The sequence below is a fragment of the Bactrocera tryoni genome, chromosome 1 (assembly GCF_016617805.1).
Source record: "Bactrocera tryoni isolate S06 chromosome 1, CSIRO_BtryS06_freeze2, whole genome shotgun sequence".
Lineage (NCBI taxonomy): Eukaryota > Metazoa > Arthropoda > Insecta > Diptera > Tephritidae > Bactrocera > Bactrocera tryoni.
Genome location: NC_052499.1, coordinates 68,205,395 through 68,224,708, shown reverse-complemented (window position 1 = coordinate 68,224,708; position 19,314 = coordinate 68,205,395). Strand labels below are relative to the sequence as shown.

Below are 19,314 nucleotides of genomic sequence, written 5' to 3'. Positions count from 1 at the left end.
TTGATCTTTTTCATTTAATATTATTGAACAAGATTAAATGCTAATGTATTCGTATACAATTTTTACGAAGCAAAGAGAAGAAAGAGTGACCTTATTCAGTTGCTATTTTGGCTTAAAAATAGTTCGTGCTCGCATTAAATGTAATGCAAATGTTTCACAGAACATTTTTTTACTACATGTTCTGCCTAACTGATTTGGAAAAAAAAAATCTGGGTGGAAAAACTTACGAAAAGCAAAGATACCTTCCCTTTCCGTGGAATATTTTTGGAAAACTATACCATCAGTTATTTAAAGTACTGTGAGTTGTTGGATATGGTTCTGAGATTCACTAATACCTGAACTGATTAACTTCAAATTGAGATAGTACATATTTTTCAAGCTATAAAAATTGCCGACATTTTCCTCTATCGCAAATTCCATTGGATGTAGAAATATTTTTAGTCAAGAAAAATAATATGGATTAATATTTTTTAAAGCGCGTGATGCATAAAGTGATATTGATATAAAAATTTTTATATGTGTATTTCATAAGGCTACTTCATATATAATTTAGAATATTCGAAGGATTTTCTCTAAAGCCAAAATAAGTGAAGAATCCTTTCCTACCACGAAGCGCAATGATGGTATTAAGATTTTAGTAACCATATTTTCTTTGGTTTGTCTCACATCATGTATAATTTTTTCGTACAAAATTTAACCGACTTCCTGTGGAGATATAACTGACAAAGGTTTTATATATATATCTGTCCATTTAACATCCATAGAGAGTTTATATGCGAATTGGTCCCTCAGTTTTTGGCTCACGACTTTTTCCCCCAAGAAGCTGCTCATTGTCGGAACAACCGATATCGGCCTACTCTAGTATATAGCTGCCATTCAAACTGAAGTGTTTGTATGAGAATTTTTCCATTTGGCTAAATATCTTCACAAATTTGGGTATGGGTTACTACCTAAGACCTAAGTGGTGCAATCTCCAAAGAAAATGTTCAGATCGGTTCGCTTTAGTATTTAGCTGCCATACATACTTACCGATCAAAATCAAATTCTTGTATGTGTGAAGGATATCTTAGCTTTGGTGCTACCAAAGATAACGTTTTTTCTTATTTTCTATTAATAGAAATTAGAAGCAGAAAGCGAGCATATGTACATAAAGTGTTAAAACCTCTTATATTGGGACCAAACTGGTATATTATAATGTTTTTGCTTAAGCTTTTAATAGCGACACCATGTTTAGGTAAATTAATGGCTGTTGGACGCGGTATTGTTCAGCAATATAAAGAGATAATTCAAGACTTAACAAGATAACTAATTAAACTTCTCCATTTTGGTTTAAAAAAGATGTTAAAATTAATGTACTATCAATAACTACGATATATATATATATATATATATTTAAATTCAAATAAATTCTGCGAATATGCAAAGGCCAACAAAGTTTCTACAGAGACTTTTTTCACAAATATTTTAATTGAAAACATTCCTCGAACTGAAGAATAGCCAGCTAACAAACGAAAAAATAATGCAATCAAACCGACAAAGCTTTTCCACTTGGCAATTGCTCACAGCGAGCGTGTGTAACGCCCACTTGCAGCTGAAGTGACGGAAAAGTTAATACAACAAGTAGGCACTTAGCTCACGCCAGCGGAATTTACAAAAGCTTCTATGTAACGCAATGCTCGTAGATATGTATATGTATGTGTGCAAATTCCTTAGCTTCGTATTTAGATAAGAATCTGGCATTTCCATATTATTCTCATTGCTTTGGCATACTCGGATTTAATTTCCGTTGAGATTCGCCGAAGAAAATTGTTGAATAAAATATATTCAACCACGAACGCACACAAAAAAGTATTACAACACGCGACAGCAATGTGTGCTTGTTGTAGCTTTTTTAGAATATTTGTATTGTGGCTCTTTTTGGAGTTTAGAAAGCAGCAGAGATATAATATATGTACAGTACGTATATGTAATATATCCTGGAGTATGCTACTTACTTGCAATTTACACATTGGAAAATAGAAAAACCACTGACTCTACTGGCAACAACCATTTTGAAGTTGCCTCAGCTAAAACCACAACAGCTGCTTATCCTTGACTTCGCAAGAATTGGTGGCAGAACATAAGCTATTACATTTACACTTAGTACGCATGTATGGGCATTTGTACTTGTATGTGGCTAAAAGTGAAGGAAAATAATGCTCAAAATAGTGTCTTGAGCTGCGCACCCAAATAAACAGTTAGAAATATGCATAAACTCATTGTAAGAACAACAAAGTAAATATAGACGATAACATGTTTGTTTTAAATTTTTTTAAGGTTTATGTTTTGTTTATTTTTGTAAAGTAAACAGAATTAAAAATCGTATTAAAGAAGGCATTTGAGAGATTTTAACTTTTATAGCACCACTTTCAAAATTCAACCCTTATGGTAAGCGCCTAGAGACCAATTATATATTAAAAATATTATTTTGTGTAATTTAGTAATCTTATCTCTGTTTGGAACTATCGAAATAGTAGTGATATGCTTATTTCATATAATTATACCCTGAACAGGGTATATTAAGTTTGTCACGAAGTTTGTAACACCCAGAAGGCAGGGTCGGACATCCTATAGAGTATATATAAAAATTATCAGTATGTCGAGCTGAGTCGATGTAGCCATGTCCGTCTGTCTGTCCGTCTGTCGGTATATATACGAACTAGTCCTTCAGTTTTTAAGATATCGTTTTGAAATTTTTCAAGCGTAATTTTCTCTTCAAGAGCTGCTCATTTGTCGGAACTGCTGATATCGGACCTCTATAACATATAGCTGCCATACAAACTGAACGATCGGAATCAAGTCTTGTATGGGAAATTTTCACATTTCACAATGTATTTTCACGAAAGTTGGCACAGGTTATTTTCTAAGGCAACAATGTAATCTCCGAATAAATTGTTCAGATCGGATTACTATAGCATGTAGCCACCATACAAACTGAACACATAGTTACTAACAGAAATGCACCTATGAAGGGTATTTAGCTTCGGTGCAACTGAAGTTAACGTTTTTTTCCTTTTTTTATATTAAATAGAGAAATAAAATTTGCTAAGTTCCTGATTGTAAACTTTTCATATATTTGTGTTAAAATGTTGATTGGAAGGTAAGACAATTTTGACACTACTGAAATTGGTAAGCTAAAATTATTTATAGATTACTTGATATCATATACCTATATCCAAACAAATAATTTTCCACATTGTATTCTGTATTCTCGTCAGATTATACTGGTGAGCAATAGCGTTTTGTTGTCTCCAAATCAGCTACTCTAACCATTTGTGTATAATCATAGACTTTATATTTATACCGAAATAATTTATTTATAATTTCTTCATTACATACGGCAGCAACTTGTGCTGAAATACACATATGTAATCTATATTCAAATTAAATCTCTCTCTCTTTTCAAACCAATTTGAAACCGACTAAGCTAAAGACAATGTAGGCATCGAATAAAGCTGAAAATATGCATTACAGGGGCATGCATGGTATATCAATGATAAAAATAAATCACAATTAGTTTCTGCAAACCCGAGGAATTTTAAATTTAAAACTCGCTTTTTTTATAAAAACACCTCCTATGCATCAGATATACATAAAAAGTACTGGATAGGAAACTGAAAAATAAAAACAAAAAATAATCTGTGATCGAACCCTACGTTAGTAACAAAACTTCTTATAGGTCTTTGGAAATACCAAGTTTGACATCTCAAATAATGGAAAGAACATTTAAAGAAAAAAAAAATATTATACTATGTAGCAACATGTTGCAAGAGTATACAAATTTTATTTTTGGTCTAATTCATAATATACATTAGTGTATATTTGTGACTTATATATAATACAGGGTTTTCTTAAAGAAATTCAAATGTTTTTTTATCAAATGTGAAGTGCAATCAATACAATTAAGACTAAGAATCAATACAGTTAAGTTCCACAAAACCAAATCGTATTTCAGGGATAACACATTCAATATTGACTTATAATGGTCAGTGGTGTTAAGTCCTACATTTTTGAAAGCCATTCATTGTAAGATTTTCTTGAAATAATCGAGGCTTCAAACTTTTCTCGTAATAATTCCGTTGTTGTCCGCTGATTGGCATTTAGTCCCATATTGTTGGTGCCAGATGCTGTCCAGATCACCTTCTTTCAATTGCGGTCATACAAATTTGGTTATCATCGATCTATATCGCTCTAAATTGACGGTAATCATGGTCATTTTTAAAGAAGTATAGACCGATGATTCTAAACTGTTAATTTAGGTGAATATATATATTCATGAATAATTTGTATATTATATATTTTTTATATATATTATTTACCGCACCACTCAGCTGAAAGTGAGTCTCGTCGGAGAAGATGATTTTTTTTTTAAAAATCGTTATCGTAAATCGTTTTAAGGCAAATCAGCTACCACGACGTTTACGCTAATCCAACGGCTTTAGTTCTGGATTGAAAACAATGTTATATGGATGCGAGCACAAATCACTCCTCAAAGGCCGCCAGGTTGAGGTTTGAGACAGTTCCACTTCTTGAGAACGTCTTGGAATTGACAAACTACGGTATTCAGCAACACTTGCCTGAACGGCAGCAATATACTGAGCTATTCATTGTCTCACTGGTACTTGACATCAAAAGTACGAAATAAAAATATTTTTGATTTTTTTCATTCAAATGCCACTTCTTTACATCTATCTAACCTAACATTTCAAGCAAATAGCTGACATTTAAGAATAATATAATAATATATGTACACACTATTCCGTTCAGCGACTATTCAAAGAGTGAAAACCAAAATATTTTAATAGCAAATTACAACAAAACTACACAGCGCAGTAAAAGAGAAATAAAGAGCTCACTAAAAACTGCCACTTCAACCAAATGACTCGCCGCAAATGTACTGGAAAACGTAAAATTTGTATACACAACAATAAGTGCGCGCTTATAAGCACTTTTGCACACATACACTCATGCACTTATGTATATATAAGTATGTTATGTACAAATAACTGTTTTGTCCGACTGCCGAAACAGCTGTTTACTTTCCATATAAATGGCACAATATACTGAGCATACAAATTGGCGCATATACAAACAACAGCTGACAGCAATAGTTGCAAGCACATCCTCAGAGCAGTGCGCCGCACAGCACTAACCACCACGGCGTATACATTACCGTTTTCATTGCTTAATTTTGCGCGTCAAACTCCATTAGGGGGCAATTAGAAATTATGTGCTAGTATGTAAACACACATGCACACACACTCATTCAAAGACACATGTGTGGTATTATGCTTAGCGCCAGCGTGTACACCGTTATAGTTTTGCAAATGCTGCGCTCTCACAGTGGCTGCGCGCGTTGCAGTAAGCACCCCCGAGACTATTTGACTCGACTTGCTGTGAGGAGTGTGCAAATTTATGCGGTCACGTTGTTAACGGGGTAAATTTTTGTTTCATTACATTTTTAATGTGGTTTTGCGAGTGCAGATTTTTCGGTGCATTAAATTTCGCCTATATACATGTGGCGAGTTGTTAGCGTTCGCACGAGTAATTATTGTTTTGTTAGTAAGTGCAAAATGACGCTTGGGAATTTATCTTCATTAGAGAATTGCTTTGAAGTAGCTATAAAGCAGAGGAGAATGCTAAAATTGTTTATGAAAATTTGAAAAATATATTTTGGCCTTGAACTTAGACATATGTTTTACTTCGAAAATGATAATGTATTTTTTGTTATTGCTAACAAATTCATTGAATATCAGCAACTTGAAATCAAATTATCTTATAACATAGAATAAAAAAAACGTTGTACCGCAGTGTTCAAAGCTATCTTCATGAAACTGGTGTCTCTCAATGAAGACGCGAAGTAGTTAACATGAATTCTAAACCACTTTTGATTAGCCATATTACTTAGGCGTTACTAAATAAGAGCGTTAAGGCATTGTAAAAACTCTCTTTCTTAATCACATTTATATTTTCGATAACTCAATTGGGTTGTCACAAAGAATTGCGCGCTCCGTTAACTCAAAAATCAATTTAGCTCTCATTCAGTGCTGTATTTGCTGTAGAAAACTCAAATATTTTTATCAAAATTATACATTTAGTAATCTCTTTCTTATCAGCTTCAGCGATAAGTCAAAGAAAAAGTACGAAAACAAAAGGTGTGAGTAGTTTCTAATGCGCGAGGCTCTTGCTGAGACCGACTCCAAATAATATTAATAAAATATTATTATCAATAAAACTAAAAATACTTTTTTATTAATAAATTGTTCATAATCGCGTTGTTCAAATATATACTTACTTGAAAAATATGGACAAATTTCTATATTTGGCAGATCCGACGCGTGCCGTCGATAAAGTTTTTGGTGAGTCAAGTGCACGGAGCAGCATTTATATATATATTTTTTTTTTGTTGTGAAAGAAATGCAGTGTCAGCGCCTCGGAGGGGTTTTGTTGGGGGTTTTATTTAAGATTACATTTTGGTTAAGCGTTTTGTATAGGCTAACAACTACAGTTTGGTTATAAAGTAGCGTAATCAAGAAGAGTGCATAAAAATAAAATTCCCGCATAAAGTGAAAAACACTTATTCACGAATTTGGTTCTCACACAAAAATTACAAAATTTTTAGAGACTTGTCCAACAGTAGCGAGTGCCATGTTCCCTCGGGTATACGAGTCTTTAGCTTTACTACGTGGGGCATTTAAAAAGAAAAAATGGTATAGCTATACCAACGCTTAGTAACATTTTGACTTGTAGACAATCTCATACCCATTTTCTTTTAATTTCTTTGTAATAATTTTGCAAGATTTAGAAGTCTCGAAAATACCACTCATTTGAAAATTAATTAAAGTTATGTACCATACTTAAATTTATAAAAGAAAGTGTCTGTCCTCTGAATTGATGAGTCATCTGGACTTTCAAAAGTTCGATTAAAAAAAATTGCATTATAGTAGTCATTTTGAATCGACGTTATAAAACTGGAAAGTTTCTTGTAAGAAAAATTCTTGTCGGCGTACTCCTTTTTATAGGGGAAACCGTTACTAATATGTTAAGTATATTTTTATGGTCAAAATTTGAATCTTACCTCGAAATTTAAGGGTAAAATATAAGATTTGAAATCTTGTTTGCAAAAAGCAAAGCTTATGTCTGTGCCCACATAGAATGAGACCTTTCTCTATAAAGAGTAAGAAAAACTTCTACGGGGACAATTATGCAATATTTTATTATATTGTATATAAGATTAAAAAGGATATAGTTTCATAGATAATTATTATTATATTAATGGATAAGAAAGGGGTATTCTAGTCTAGAAGTTTGAAAAAAATATTTTTTTTTCGTATTTCGATAGTTTAGATATTCAATATAAATATATAGGGTAATGCAGGAGCCTTAAAAAATAACGAAAATGAAAAGAAATACTATTTGAGGTTATGTGAAAAAGGTGTTAATACAAAATTTGTAAGCCATATATATTACCTGACATATACGAGTATAATTCTTTCCTGTAAGACTCGTAGTTCTGCTGGAAATCGAGATAAGCCGCTCTTTACCCTTGAAAACTAAAACAACCTTCCTCTTCCCGGAAAGGAATTAGTTTCCTTTCCTATTTTGGTATTTTACCTTTAATTTTCAATGAATTTAAACCTAGTGTGATAACCTTGGTCTAGAAAGCGTTTTTCAAAACTCAATTTATTTGCAAAGCTTTAGTACTTTGGCACTTGATCGATTTAGTCTCAACTTAAAACTTTAAGCTTTCCTCGGTAGGACTGTTTTCGATGCAGTTGTCATGATATGTTCCGCTCCTATCATTCAATTTTCGATTTACTTAAAACTTGGCAAGAATATTCTTCAAATACATATATCCTCTAGTCCAACAAAAATGTATATATTATAAAAACCCTTAGAACAGTTAGGCATATCTAATATATTATATATTTTAATAAATATTCAACAATGAAATAACTTCAGCGTACTTTTGAAATAACGCACATATACTTACATACTACTCATTAATACATAGTCTGTGTACCCCATAGTGAATAGAAACATGAAACAAAGTACTCCAAACGCATTTTATCAATTTTGGTGTGGCCAGCGCATATTAAAAGCGACAATTATCTTATCGGCTAAGCGCTTATCGCAAAGCTACAACACAAGTGGGAGCAGTTAACGGCGCACGAGGAACATGAAAATCAAAACAAACATTTACTGGCATTTCGACAGCTGTCAACAATCACTCAGCCGGCGCTCCATTGATACCGACATATTTACTAGGGGGTGTAAACAAATTGCCCGCTTGTAAAAATATAACACACACACACACAAACGCAGAAATCGCTGATAGTGAGTCATAAATGGTGCCAAAACCAGAAAGCAACAAATTCAAGTTGATTACAGTTCGAAGAGTTTTTTTTGCGCCGATAACGAGATTGACAGCCACTTTGTTGCTGCAAACGCAATCATGAACACAGCCTTCTGTTGTTGCTGCTTCGCTTAACCACAAAGCGGTCAAAGCGGTGTTTCATAAATTCTTAATTTTAATTATTCCCAAATCGCCCGAAAATTGGCTATCCTAAATGTCCTTATGCAGCTTCTTGTGTTTGTTGTTGGGGAATCATCCAAGTTTTTATATCTGCAAATTTTATTATTGCTTTTCGGTAAAGAAATATATATGTATAGCCCCGACTTAATCGCCTTTTGCGAGGCCGCTGCTGGCGTGAAACCTTTTCTTAATTACACGCAAGTGCCTAAATATATCGGCTTAAGTTGAAAGTAAGTCCTTAGAGGGGAACTTAATGAAGTCTACATTTCTTAAGTATTAAAAAGGGTTTACTCTCTACCCAAAAGCGAAAAGATACAACAAATTGTGGCTGTGTCCATCGCACGGGCACACGAATAACCTTTTGGGCAAGTTTTCTTAAAGTCGGAGGCAAGCAACAGGAAAAAAGGCCTTCATTTGCCCCAATACCGTGCCTGGCCATTATTTTAATTAAAAGGTGTTCGTCTGTGCGGCACAAAATGCATATTTGCGGTACCTCGCACGACAATTTCCGACACAAACGCTGCGCAGCAATCTTTGCTGCTTCGCTTTGAGGTACACGTTTGTTGAAAATGAGAGTAGAGTGGACTATTTTTTTCTGGTTGTTTTGCGTGACTTAATAGCTGATTAAAAAGGGTCGACGGTATGTAAATATGCAGAAACTCAAAGAAAACGTAAGTAAATTCAAGTGTTGGCTTTTCAAGTTGCGGTTGCTTTGGAATCCTAGAAAGGGTGTAAATTTTAAAAGCGTTTTTTTTTAATCCCTCTCAACGGCCAGTGCCGGGCAATATCTGGCTAATTACTTGACAAATGGCTCAAAATTAAAATTTCTGTTTCGGTTAATATTCAATTTATTTCCGCTCTTTGATTTCCTATGGATAAAGGAAGAAATAACTGTCTAAAATATATGATGGCGCGATACTTATTTCATTAAAACGAAGAAGAAACGAAGACTAACTAAGCAAAAATTTTAATAAAGTAAACCTATAAAGAAAAAATGGAATTAACGAAGCAACATATGTCGGATGCTTTCATTTACCAAGTGTTTTTAGATGTATTACATATCAACTTATAATTATGGTAAATTACAACCTGAACACCGATCACATTTTTTTTTAGACATATGGAAACTGAAAGAAAACCTGAACCGATTTTATTCATTTTCAACACTAGATCACTTTATTCCTATTTTTTCATTAGTGTGTCTTATATTGGGTAGTTGACAAAGTCTTTTCGTATTTCTACTCAAACTTTAACTTATTGTTTTTTATATCTGTAATGACCTTTAATGAATATATACCATTCTGGTTGACTCTATGCCATTTTTTCGCTAGAGACAATATTCCATTAGTGTAAAACTTTTCTGGTTTCTCGGCAAAAAACTGTGACAAATAACTCACAGGCTTCTCTTGAAGCCAACCTTACTTCAATAGGGAGTTCTGCTGTGCAGTGCATCAAAACTTCCCAGCCAAGCTCTCACAGTTTTTGCCGAGTCATCAAAAATGTGTGTGGTCTAGCGTTGTCCTGATAGAAGACGAAGCCTTTTCTGTTGATCACTTCTGGCAGTCTTTTTCGATTGCTTGCTTCAATCATCCAATCTCCCCAATGTTACCTAACACTCAACATAACCTTTCGAGGTGTCAATCCTGGCTTTGTGAGCATTTGTTGAGCTTCACCACGCTTGGACCATGATCTTTTTTGCACACTATTGTCGTATGTGATCCACTTTTCTTCTTCTGTTACCATTCGCTTCAGAAATGGTTCGATTTCATTTCGTTTCAGCAAAGAATTGCAGATTTTAATTAAGTCCATTAAATCTTTAATGTTGTACCAAACATCGAGGTTCTCTTTGTAGACAGGCTTTTTGAAATGGTTCAAAACCGTTTGATGACGAATGTTAAGTTCCTTAGCGATGTCATGTCTGCTTAAGTGATGGTCCTGGTCAATCTTTTCTTTATCGACGTTTTCAACAATAGGTCTATCAGAGCGAGGTGCATTTTTTACATGGAAATTTCCAGAACAAAAGCGAGCGAACCATTGTTGTGTTGCACGAACTGAGAAAGCATCGTCCCCGTTTAATTTCGCAAATTTCATTGGTGGCTCTGCGTGACATCCTCCCCTTTTTGATACAAAAATTTCAAAATATAGCGAATTTCTTCATTATTTTCACTAATTTTTGAACAGCTGTAAGCTTTTTTCGACTTCCCCGAATTTAATTTCTTTGTTTGGTTAAATGAGGCTTAAAATCTCTCATAACGAAATAGGAAACATTTTGTCAGCAGTTTTCAATCTAACCTTTTTATGTTTCAGTTCACATGGCACTAGTGAGAGACAAGATCGGAGCAGAGCTTTATTAACAAAAATAATAAATTACCTTAATTATCTCGGAATATTCTGTGCAAAAAAAATCATTTTCGTATAAATTATTTTATTGACTCAGTTATTGCCTAGATTATCGAAGGAGTACCCAATATGGTCTACCTAACAATTTGATCCTTTGGTATAAAATGTTTATATAAAATGTATGCCAGAGCACCTAAAACAACCACGGACCCCATGATAATAATAAGCAGAAAATTTTGACTTTTAAAAATCATAAAAAAGTACCGTTAGCTATCTTAGAGTCCTTGACGTCTCATTGAAATCGATTTTCGAGACATGCATACATGCGATTTAAGTAATTCAAATAGTACCTTTCTACAGATATTACACAAATGCATCTCTTAAGACAAATTATATTTCTTAAACACACAAATTTCATGTTCCTAACACAATACTAAAAATCTAAAAAGACCAGCCAGTAGAGACCGATTTGACTACTTGTCCCATCACATAGTCTTTTGAATATAATATTCCCTTATCGCCATTCTCAAATGCGCTTTTCTATCTGATGCCAAAAAAGGTTCTTTCACCAGCTTACCTTTCTTTCCACCAGGCCCCCACGAAAACCTGTCCTATTTGCGCAACCATTTAATTGTGCTGCATATCTTGTCTTACCCATCTTTTCACCTTCTTTCGCCGCCGTTCAGCCACACGCAACGTCTGTTCATCAGTCGCGTTATCATTTTCAGCTCATTTTACTGCGGTAACATCTTCTGAGCTCACTTTTTTCTCCATTCGCAATTCATTCTCTTCATTATTTTGCTTGCTATTTTTTTAACGGGTTACTTCCGTCCATCCCTTCGTCCAGGCACAACCTGCTACACTATAGCTTTACCATTCTTACAGTTTCAGCTTAATGGCGCACTACTACTTAACTATCTATGTGTGTATTTGGCTGCTTGTGCATAGTTGCTCATACCACATGGCGTCTCGTCAGTTGAGGCTTCAGTGCGGCAGCTTTTGCATCTCCTTCTCATTATCTGAGGCGCTCCTCCATCGCCACTACCCTCTTACTTTACATTCAAAAGCTGCTTTTCTTATCAGCATTTTCTTGCTGAGTTTTCCTTTTTTCACCGCTATTATTTTCCATTTCATATTGCTTTTCTTACAACCTTCGATGTTTGACCATCTTCGCCTTTGGGGCATTTCATGCTGACTGCTGATGATTTTTTCACGATTATTTTTTCTTTCTTTTAGGATTTTCTACTTTAAAATTTAAATTGGTTTCTACTTCATTTTCCCGTGTGTTTTCCCTTCATTGCATATCAAACCGGACAAGTGCTTGGAAATCGCTGAAATTGTTCGATTAACTGTACTATGAAAGGGGTTCTGTGGTGAAAACAAAAGCGTAAACCGTATATGTGTTTGTGGTGCTTCGCATTCGCTTTTGATGTTCACTTTATTTTTAATTAGCTTAATTGCAGCGAATTAACATTGAAATTAAGACGGCCATTGTAATTGTTGGGAATTTCTTACTGCCAGCGGTTACCAGCTACTAATGAAAAAGATACTGGCTCCTAACAGTTTTGAGTGTTAACATCGGTCTTTACTCTGCTATAACGGCAACGAAATTTTGTGCTCAGCTGTATTGTTGCCTGTGCGCGGAATATTCTAGGAATCGGCTATTAAATACACGTGTTGTGGAAGGCTTAGTTGTAACTATTGAAAATGGCCGCGAACACATGCCACGCAGATTAAGTGCTCAGTTTTCAACTGCCACAGTTAGCAGTTATTGGTTTTTGTTATTGTTTTACTATTCTATTTACTTGTAACATGTCATATGGGAGATATAAAATTTGATTATCTTTGAAATGACTTAGTAAAGGTAGTAGTGAAAAAGTGTGACGAGTCTCTATGAGAATATTTCGAAAACTTTTCAAATGACTGACGTTCTTATATGATATAAAACTCAGTTTTAAGTAAAAAACAAGAAAAAACGTCAACTTCGGCTGCACCGAAGCTAATATACCCTTCATAGGTGTATTTCTTTTAGTAACTATGTGTTCAGTTTGTATGGAAACTATATGCTACAGTAATCTGATCTGAATAATTTTTTTGGAGATTATATTGTTACTTTAAGCAGTAATCCTTGTCAAATTTCGCGAAAGTTTTCCAGACAAGCCCTTGATTCCGATCGTTCGGTTTGTATAGCAGCTATAAGCTATAGTGAGCCGATTAGAACAATTTCTCAGGGGAATGTGATGCTCCTTTTGGTAATAATATTCGGAAAATTTCTTGAAAATATCTCGTCAAATGTGAAAGTTTTCCATACAGGAACTTGATTCCGATCGTTCAGTTTGTATGGCAGCTATATGTTATAGTGGTCCGACATCGTCAGTTCCGACTAATGAGCAGCTTCTTAAAGAGAAAATGATATTTGCAAAATTTCAAAACGATAATGTAAAAACTGAGGGACTAGTTCGTATATATACAGACAGACGTACAGACAGCCATGTCCATCTAGCTAAATCGACTCAGCTCAACATACTGATCATTTATATACATATATACTTTATAGGGTCTCCGACGCTTCCTTATGGGTGTTACAAACTTCGTGACAAACTTAATATACCCTGTTCAGGGTATAATAAAGTTCAGAAGCTTTCAGATTTTATGTATAAGTATTTGATAATATTATTGATATTTATGTTAGCTCACAATAAATTAGGTTAAGGAATTTTTTATTTAAAAATGAAATCTTGAAAATTTTTTTGAAGAAAATAAAACGACTTTTTTGTTCAGTAACATTTAAAAATATTCACAAAAAAATATGAAATAAATTTAAGAAAGGACAGACAAATTGCTCTGCCTAAAGCTGCTTCGGTTTTATTATTTATTCTGAAAATTACTAAACTTCAAACATAACTTTGTGGGCGTGTATAAAAACTTCATTACTTTCCATCTTACCCTTGTCTGGGTGCCTGGCCACAATGGAAATCGTCGAAAAATGTAAAGTCGTCAATCATTCGGGCACTGGAGCTATGGGCCTCGCGCGAACTCTTTGAGCGTTAGCCAGCAATAAGCACTTGTAAGGCTGCGAAAGCCTTCTGTCTCAGAGTGGGACGTAAAAAGTCGAAGAACGACTAGCTCTTAGCTAGGTTACATGGCCGCACTAAATGGTGCTCTTACTGGACATTGTTCCATTGGCACTCACGCGGTAAGGCTAAAAATTATGGAGGGGGCAATTTGTCAAAGTTGCAGGGAAGAAGATGGCATCAAGGCACTTTCACTTTTCTCTTAATTGTTACGAACCCACGGAATTGGCTAGAGTAGAATGGGATTATTTGGTTTCTTACGAAAAGTAGACCTATTTACCTAATCTAACCCAACCTTCACTAATGCACAAATATGTTCCCATGTTTTAGTTCAGTGATAATTCATCATATCTATTAAAAATAATATTATTGTTCTGGTTGTCATATTCAGTCTGATTTGAGCGATTGCTTTGTCAATAACGCTACGAGAATTTACGTTAATTTCCATTAATGTCGATTTAGTAATCATTTTTCCTCTCAAGGGTAACTTAACGATAGAGACAAGATTGCGACACGCTCCGTCGTAAACGAAACGAATCTTTTAATATTTCGTAGTAATTATCATGAAACCATTTTCTTCTATTTCTTCTGTCTCAATTTATAAACTGTAGAAGTATCCGGAAATTGTAACTAAAACGCAAAATATTGATTGATCCATCAATATATATTTTGTCGCCTTCAAAGTAATTCTCATCAGATATAGTACACTTATGCTAATGACATTTCCAGTCCTAGAAATACTTTCCATAGGCACTTTTTAGGACGGCCTTCAGCTCTTTTAGTCTCTTCGATCGACTGAAACCGGGTTCCACAGTATATATAGTATATCGCTTTAATGGTGCTGGTTTTTTTTTAGAAAATCATTAAACCAAAAATTTCAAGTTTGGTTCAGGTTTGGTCTTTTGTGATTCGCAAGCTGTACGTAAGCAAATTAAAGAAAAGCAACGGAAGAGCAGTTTGCCGAGGTGGAAATGTATGTGTCCACAAAAATTATTTGTATTTAAATATTTATATTATATATAGAATAATTAAACTCTAAATATTTTGACCTGCAATATATATTTTATCATAAATTGTTTATTCTCTCTCTTTACAGGTGAGCAATAAAAATCTTTACCATACTAAATGAGTACTAAGTACGAAGCATTATAAATAGTAAGTAAAAAATATTTCAAATACCAAATATTATATATCACATGTGCCATAAACATACTTACAAACATAAGGCAACAATAATAAAACGCCTTAGAGAAAAAGTTCTCAACTCGAACACATTTTTCCTTTGATAAAAATGGTCAACAAAGTATGTTTGTTCAACAAAATATTTCGGACTAATTCCTCAATGTAATAATAAAAACACTTAGTCATATATATATACTATATTCTATATATTTATAAAAAAACTAACACTTTGAGTTAGTTATTTAAATTCTTTCGTCAACTCTGCTGCCAAAAGCTGTGACAATTTTATGAAGTCTACTCTTTCCTCCCATCCATAGTTTTTCATAAATCTCTCTCCCTGTTGGACACAAGTAAAATGACCATAAAATAAGTGAAATCAATCTGAGAGTTGATTTATGTGCATGTGATTGGAAGTCCATTTTAATAGAAACATTTGCAATAACAATAAAAATAAAATCACAAAAATCAGTAACTATGGCTCAAGCAGCCACAAGAAGCAACGATGCGCCGTCATATATGGTGAATCATATCGTAAAATGTTGAGTCTGTAGTTGAGAACTACAGTGACAAAAGCTATCATGATCCAGAGAATATAATAGTCACATGTGCTTCGGCTATTACATATTTATCTGAAAAGATGAAATATGTCGCCGGGATGATAACGATAACGACAACGTCAATGGCAGCGACAATGACGTTTGTGAGCAGAGTGATGATGAGTCTATAACTAACACACTGAACTGATACAAAAAGTTAGTTATTATCCACACATTCATACACACATACATACATATAGTTACGTTTGCCGTCAACTTTCTGCAGCATGACAGCAATGCTGTGCATGATATTCGAGTTGAAGTTGATAAAAAGTGCATACAGACATGTACATATTATATAATATGTGTGTGTGTGTAAGTGTATGTATGTGTAGCTGCTCCATGTACTTATGAAGTCAGTTGATTGCTACGAGATGACCAAGTAAAAAACTATATAAATGATAGAGATAAATATGGTTGTCGACTGCAGATGCATTGACAACAACTGCAATAAACGAAGCATATTTTGTGGGTAGTCAGTGTATATTTTTTTTTCAAATTTCTATTAAACTAAATTGCTTCTCTGTCTTTCATTCACTATACAATACTTTAGTTCAACAAATCGATAAAAATGTATAAACAAAAAGTATTTTTAATTTTCAAATTCAACTGTCAAAACCTCTTTAGAAAGAGAGTTTTGGTTTTGTAGAAAAGTTGCTTCACCATGAGTTAAAGGCGCTTCTCACTTCGAAGGCGCTTTCAACCTGTTCAAAAATTATCGATTATCGAGAGCAAAACGAACATTTTTATTTTCCTTTTTGACGTAGTATTGGAATTTCAAAAGCAATAAAACATTATGTATACTACATTTTTATTTCAAAATCTTAACTCAGTTAACATATAACATTCTGTAAAATTTCATTAAAATTGCCTGCATAATCAAAGTTATAATGACTCAAGGGACAGTAGCAGATCTTAGTAGTTATGACACCATTGATCAGCGATGGCAGAGTTACCACTTCAAAAGTTCTGTTTAGGTCGATAATCCATTGGATTCTCTTCTTAATACTTTGGGTTATTTTTGTTTGAAGTAGATGTGTGGGAATCCCCTTTGAAAGGTTCCCTCTCATGCATAACCTAAAACCGCTTATTCAAAATATTCATGTAGCGATTGTTGTTGCAGTAATATGAAAATATTGCTTATACAAAGTGTAACCGTATCGTATAGGACGTTGCACAAAAATAAAAATATTTCATTGTTCTGGTACAAATAGGTTCGTAAGCTTTCACAAATGAGAAGCACAGTTATAATGGTCTCCGTGAAAGTGGGATTGGAATTCGCACGATCAAGCATGTCCAAAAATACCTGTTTACGGTACACATAAAAAAAAACTGAAGAAGAAAAAACTGACAAAATTGAAACACCGTAAATCCTTTTGACGCTGTACATTAGCACCGATTCCGCACACGAAATTTGGTTAGAAATATAAAATTTGAGAAAACTCTTTCTTTGATATTTTTATCCATTGTAAAAATCGCAACCCAGTACAGATGAGTACTGAATAACGCAGCTGCTGTAAACAAACTAGTTGAAAGATCGCGCTCATATTTGGTATGGTAATGAAGGACAGTCTTACCAACTTAGCAAAATAAATTTTTCTGAAATATCAACTACCCGCGTTATTTAATTGTTATAATTATTTGAGGGTGCTTTTTTGACATTTAACATAAAAAGATAAAAAAAGTGGCCAATGTCTGTCTCCAGGTTTTAGGCTACATCCGCGCCAATTTTCAGCCAAATCAGTTCAGCCGTTCTTGATTTATATACATATATTGCAAAATCGATGGTGATTTTTCAAAAAAAGAGCTCCGTTCGCACCTTTCGCAGGACTAACGGAATACCTGTGGAAATTTTCAGGCTCTCCGCACTTTGGCTTAGACGTTATACGGGCACTTAACAAAATAGCGTTTCATTTGTATGTATGTATATATGAGAATATTATAAAATAACAATATACTTCTATATACATATGTATGTATAAGAATAGATGTTGGTAAAAACTTCAAAACAAATAAAAAACAACAAAAACTATCTTCTACCCGCATGCAACTTTTTGTTGCCTTCATTTATTTACGTTTTGCTTCGTATTTCCATAGTTGCCATATCGCGTTATGAATATCCCCATAAGCAGAGCAAAAACAAAACAGACTTGTAAAGCAAACTGCAGACTGGACTCTTATCAAAAGTGAATGACGACCGACATTCCTGCGCAACTCGCCGTATCTTTCTGCCACACAACTGAGCATGAAAGGTGGCACAGCGACACGGCACAGCGACACGGCACAAGCAGGCTTTTCCCCTACATAGTTGCGCGCAAATATGTTTGTACGTTTGTTGATTACATGCCGTTGTGGCACGCATACAATGTGGCAACGACATTGACTTGCTGTTGACAAAGCAAAAGTTGACTGATAAAAGTTTTTTCAAAACCAAAAAAACTATAATAAATAGAACTGGAAATAAAAGTAGAGACATGGAAAAGTAATGCTGTAGAAACTAGAAGTTGCATTTTTAAACGTGTGCGAGTAGGGTTGTTGGGTATTGCAGCTACCCGGTTGAGAAAAATTTCTCCAAAGACAGTCAGATTTTAACAATTTTGAATTAATTTTTATAAAAAAAAATCTATAAACATGACTATCAAACCTTTCTTAGTTTTATAGTTCCTCTTACTAATTTAGACTAATCATCTCCGAGAGACCCAAAACAAGAAATGTTATAACTAAACCTAAAATTTCCCTACTAGCTATCTACTACTTCCTTGCGTTAAATTCCTCACTGGTTGACGCATTGCCTACAAAGGTATGACCAATGTACTACTATATGTATGCTATATGCATTAGGGTGATTCAAAAAAAATTTTTTTTTTCAATTGGTACTCGCAAAAATAGGTTCCTAGACCCCTCTAAGAAAGCCTCTCCAAATATGAGTTTTTAATTGTAACGGGAAGGTCCTCTGCCTAACGGTTTTCTATTTTTTCTTATTATCAGATAGAAAAATTTATATCTCGCTTCCAACTACTTGAAAAAATATCTTGTTAATTAGGTTTTGTAGGAAATTGAATGCCCTAAAATATGGTTTTTATGATTTTTTCGTAAACCCAACCGTTTAAAAGATATTAACGGTTGAAACATGACTATTTTTCGAAAAATTCTTTATTTCTTATTAATTTTATAACTCAATGAAAAAAAATTACAAAAATCCCGTTACAATTAAAAACTCATATTTGGAGAGGCTTTCTTAGAGGTGTCTAGGAACCTATTTTTGCGAGTACCAATTGAAAAAAAAAAACTTTTTTTTTGAATCACCCTAATATGCATACATGTATATGTACGTATGTGGTATGCGCGCAGGTATTTTAGAAAAGTAAATATTTCGTTTCATTGAATGCGTTGCGGCTGACTTGTATAGATGAATGGGAGCCCAGAAGTTTGAATGACATTTGAGTTAGGCACAACTATTCACACATAGTTACTTGAACACACACACTCATATTTATAAAGACAGGCATTCGTATTGAATGCAAACCAGTGAAAAACGCATACTGTT

General features: G+C 34.0%; 1 protein-coding gene across 5 annotated transcripts in view; it reads left to right on the top strand.

The window, feature by feature from the left end:
• Window positions 1-19,314, top strand: part of LOC120766575 (complexin) — a 215,084-nt gene that overhangs the window by 109,730 nt on the left and 86,040 nt on the right. Inside the window, exon 1 of one of the 5 annotated variants that reach the window (XR_005704605.1) lies at window positions 6,329-6,398. The exons of the other annotated variants lie outside the window; for them this stretch is intronic. The gene's annotated coding sequence lies outside the window, so the exon portion shown is untranslated. Of the gene's footprint in view, window positions 1-6,328; window positions 6,399-19,314 lie in introns of those variants that run through there. 5 annotated transcript variants of the gene reach the window in all.